The following is a 5052-nucleotide window of genomic DNA, read 5'->3' as shown; positions in this document are numbered from 1 at the left end:
TATACAAAATTGTCCCTACTGAATAAAGTGATTTAGTAGGTTGTATTAATTAACAATATACTTTAGCAACTTTCAAGTTTCAACCCGTTTTACTTGTTGGAGATCAAATATACCTCAAATCAACCATTTGATAATAAACAGGTCAAATTTGCCTCAGGAAAATTAAATGGAAGCTTAATTCATATTTCAATTCGGATACAATATCCTGTCTCTTTCACTACAATACAAAGATTTTTTTTTGTGATTCGTAATAAAAGACCATTTTGCGCTTTCACTATGCAAATTTCTCAAAGTGGTGAGTTGCAGGTTATGGACTTAATCTTGAATACAATCTTAATTCACGTTTGCAGGCTTTAATACGCACTTCATTTTTCACTACAAGTCAATAAACCAACAAACTTGGGTTCTTCAGTCACTGCTGTAGAAACTCCTTTCATGTTTCAAATTACCTACAAAATGAGTAAATTTGGATGCATTGGTCACTGAACTTTGCATGAGATGATTATGAAAGAATACAAGGCTTTCAAGAACAACAAATCATTAAACTTTCCAGTGAAATTGACAAAACTGATTCAGTATAAATTTAGTATAATAATTAACAAATCAAGATTGTCATTCTTGCTAAATGATACAACAATTACCTTACATAAGTGGTTTGTTCTACAAGCTATTTGTCACTTCAATCTCTTTGGTGAGGATACATGAACTCTTCATATTTTTCAAAAATAATCTTTGGCAAGAAAGCAAAATTCTCGAGCTTTAATTTATTTGAATCTGAAGAACTGCAAACACGAACATTGGACATAAAATGATGACTTATATCATTCTCTGTAACTGGTAAAGATGAGCACCAAGGATGGAATACAGATAGATCAACACTAGCTATGAAAATATAACAATCGATATTCGCATCAATTTTAGTCATGTGGATAGCTTCACAACCTGGACCATTCATAGCTTCCCTGTACCTAAAAAAAAAAATTATTATTAATTAGAGATACACAAACTCGAACATATAACATTCTAACCAAAAATATGTTTTAGAGTAAAATTCCATTTTCGTCCCTGAGGTTTGACCAGTTTTGCGATTTTTGTCCAAAGGTTTGTTTGTTTTTTTTTTTTTTTTTTTTGCATCTGGTTGGATCCAAAAGGTTTGAAATCTCGTCATTTTTATCCGGCTCATTACCTCCATCCATTTTCCTCCGTTAAGTTAGGGGTATTTCCGTCTTTTTATCAACTTAAAAGGGCAATTTGATCTTTTGTATACTTGTACATTATGCTAAATGCCCTTTTAAGTTAACAAAAAAGACGGAAATATCCCTGACCTAACAGAGAAAAATGGATGGAATTAATGAGCCGGATGAAAATGGCAAGATTTCAAACCTTTTGATCCAACCGAGATGCATAAAAACAAATCTTTGGACGGAAGTTGCAGAAATGGTCAAACCTTAATATTTGTCCCCCTCCTATAACAAACACTTTATCTAATATAAAGTCTTACACACACATTATATTTCTTATTTCTAAGACTTCATTGCATGTGCACTACCAATATTGTAAAATCCGAAGCACGTTTAACACTACAAGAAAAGGTGGCAATTGCGGCGGCCCATGCCCCTTCCTGTCGGGTTGTCGCCGCTATTGATACCCATTTCTTGTAGTGTAAATGAGACAAATATAATCTTTTAAAAGGAAAACAAAAACAGGTAAACATGAAAGAGTTTTCAGTCATAACATCATGTAAGAAGCTAATATGAGCCAGGTCATTACGCTATCATGCACCGACACACAAAATTTTGCAGGAAGGATTTAGATGAACTTACCTTTACTTATAAAACTAAGCTATGTTTCAATATTCTTGAGAAAAAACAGTAGCTTCATCAAAAGGCCTTGCCAGATCGGACTTAGATTTCACTAACACTTGCCTGTATGTCTCCTACAACCACACGTTCAAATAGTTTATTATAAATTAATGCATCATATATTATATTAAGCTAAACATAATAATATAGATACACGAACCATAAATTCGATGGTCATCATCTTCATCCACCTCCCCGCATAGTCGATATGAAATCGGACCTCTAAGCATATTCCTTTTCTGCACAGCCCGTTGAGTGTAGAAAGACGGTCTTGTTCGGCTCTCCACGCAAAGAAATTAATATTTTTGGAACCCGTTTAACCCACTCGTATGGGTAGAATGAAATCACATGTTTCCCAAGAAAATCCCGACAAGAAGCGACTGAAAACTCCCCACGGGAATACATACACCTGGTAAATTCCTGTTCACTAACAAACATCAAACATTACCCTACGATCAATTGAAAGTTAACTTGATTTCACGACAAATTAACCATAAAATCATCAATTCCCTGACAAACTAACCCAAAAATCAGTGATTTCACGACAAATAATTGATATTTACCTCAAATTACGCAGTACAAATCTTCAGATGAGATGATTTGAATTCGAACTTCTTTAAGTTATGAGTTTTGATAATCAAATTGAATCTAACTTTGGAAACCCATTTGTTTTTTAGAGTACCCACCGTGTAATTTTATTCATCATTCCGTTAATCTTTTATTTATATAATACCCATTTCAACCCACTTAAGTATTATGTTAACCCAAAGCAGCCCATCACTTCTTTTTTAAAGTCCAAATTTAAACTATTGGGTCAAAATTGGCAATTTACCAAGTCACGTGTAAGGTCAATTTAGAAAGGCTATACACTACCAAAATATGTTGACTTGTTGACTAAATTCTTTGTCTACACTGTACAAATGTATATGTTGACACTTTACCAAGTTTGAGTTAAACCAGTTCATCCTCTCGTAACCAGCCCGATTTGCCTACCAAATCGGTTTAACTGGACCCAAACCGCCAGTTTGTATACCGGTTCCCCCTCTCGTCACCCAAACCAGTTTCAACCCAACCCACAAAAAAAAAATTAAATACCGGTTTTTGGATACCGCTTTGTGAACCAAACTGATTTGAATAGGGTTCGAACATTTGCTATAGCGACCGTTGCGATTGCTATTGACAACTATGATTACATGCAAAGAATATGAAAAGATTACAGTATGTTTGTTACTTTCGATCACGAGCCACAGCACCCAGGGAACTTCTATCAGGACCATTCCAGCAATTGTCACCATTTGAAAAGAGCATTTACATTATATGACTCCTCAAATTTCTCTCATTTCTTGTACATTAAATGGAGGAATAAACATTAGCAACTGAGAAATAAAAAAAGATAACAAAACTATTATTTGTAAATTAAAGTCCGGTTACATGGGTCATTTTATCTCGTTCCGATCACCTTATGACATTTAGTGCATGAAGATTAATATTCATAAGATAGAATATTCAGGTATATATATATTAACTTATAAACAATTGTAAATGGGCCAGCACAATCCAGTCCGGCCTGCATCCACCCGTACGAAAAAATATAGCCCGTTTCAACCCCAGCGTGTTTTGACTAACCCCAACCGCATTGTGTTGTACCCTTCCTGCATTGTTTAAAAGGTCAAACCTTGTAAACATATCTGGAATGAAATCAATCAAAAAACAGGAACAATTCAAACTTAGAGAAAATAGATAAAGAAATTTTATAGCTCAATATGGAAAAAAAGGTAAACAAAAAGTTGCAAAGGTTGTAACTTGTTCTGTTTGCTTTCAAAACATTGACCATATCGCGAGTAGAATTCCTTCTCTGGTCCTACAAAGTCAAACACGGGTCACAGAAGAACCATAGAAAAGACGGAAAACTTCTGTAATTTACAAGATTAAATAAACAAAACATACGAAAATCATGTGCTAGCTTCTTTGTTAAGCGAGATATCCTTGATTTTAGTTTAGATAACTTTCTGTTGGCCTCGTCATATTCTTTTCGTACATTTTCAGATTCTACATGAGATAGCAACATACAACTAAAAATTAAGAATTTTTTATTGTATCATTACATATTAATTATCAAAAGAAGCCAGTTTTACCAGATATCCCGTTTCAAAAATAAACATAGTATCCCGTTTCAACCTGAACCGGTTTTGACCCGGTTATCCAACTCACTCAACCCCCACTCATATAACCATATTGCTACCTTATTGATAAACAGATGCAAAAGCCATACAGAAAACATGTGTCCATTAAAACCAATAATTCAAAATCAAGGTTTTGCACATATTCTGTCTAAAGATTGAAGCTCCACCACCAACAACACCATGCATCATCCAAATATCCATCAAACATCCAAAATCAAAGCTTAAAAACGAAATTTAACATCAAACTATGAGCAAGAACATACCTGTTGCTGTCTTTGCCAATCTTAAGTCCCTTCTTTGACCATGGTAGCACTAATGGCATCTATAAGAAGAAGGATTACATTAACTATTTAAAAAATAATTTGACAACATGTGGGCAATATCAAATACACCGTGCCTGAAAAAGAACAAAGAAGAGGGTGTGGGTGTTCTTACTCGCAACTGCTTGGTTCGTCTACGTCGGCAAGCTTGACTTTCACTCCACATCTTAATATAACCTGTCATATGTAGATAAAAGACCAGATTGGCTGTTCAGAAATTAAAAAATTGATAATGAGTTATGACAAATATAAATGTGTTTTGACAATAGTATGATTTTTAACAATTGTGCGTATCGGGTAAGTTGAAAACATTAGCAACTGAGAAATAAAAAAAAACTCACAAAACTATTATTTGTAAATTAAATAAAGTCCGGTTAACATGAACTAAAAACCATATTATTGTCAAAATGCCTATATTAGAAGATCTAATATTGAAACTTTGTGGTCGTGAAATCTTAACATGAACTAATATGGCACAATGAATTTTATTATATTTTATTGCCTTTAAACTTCTATCAGGACCATTCCAGCAATTGTCACCATTTGAAAAGAGCATTACATTATATGACTCCTCAAATTTATCCCATTTCCTATACATTAAATGGAGGAATAAACATTAGCAACTGAGAAATAAAAAAAAAACTCACAAAACTATTATTGGTGAATTATGGATTAACCAGTCTAACC

General features: G+C 33.7%; 2 long non-coding RNA genes across 3 annotated transcripts; both read right to left on the bottom strand.

Moving 5' to 3' along the window:
• Positions 1-363: 363 nt before the first annotated feature.
• LOC110902830 lies at positions 364-2514 on the bottom strand. 2 transcript variants are annotated; one of them, XR_004877211.1, is made up of 4 exons: positions 2023-2514; positions 1824-1936; positions 642-782; positions 364-449 (listed from the first exon to the last, which is right to left on the bottom strand). It is a non-coding gene; the product is annotated as an uncharacterized LOC110902830 (long non-coding RNA). The 2 variants fall into 2 exon arrangements; XR_002571445.2 differs by lacking the exon at positions 642-782.
• Positions 2515-3553: 1039 nt separating this feature from the next.
• Positions 3554-4506, bottom strand: LOC118485644. The gene is made up of 3 exons (XR_004877210.1): positions 4481-4506; positions 4309-4367; positions 3554-3911 (listed from the first exon to the last, which is right to left on the bottom strand). It is a non-coding gene; the product is annotated as an uncharacterized LOC118485644 (long non-coding RNA).
• Positions 4507-5052: the final 546 nt, after the last annotated feature.

This window comes from Helianthus annuus, chromosome 13 (assembly GCF_002127325.2).
Source record: "Helianthus annuus cultivar XRQ/B chromosome 13, HanXRQr2.0-SUNRISE, whole genome shotgun sequence".
NCBI classification, from domain to species: Eukaryota; Viridiplantae; Streptophyta; class Magnoliopsida; order Asterales; family Asteraceae; genus Helianthus; species Helianthus annuus.
The sequence above is the reverse complement of the archived record's forward strand: the minus strand, read 5'-3'. Positions and strand labels throughout refer to the sequence as shown.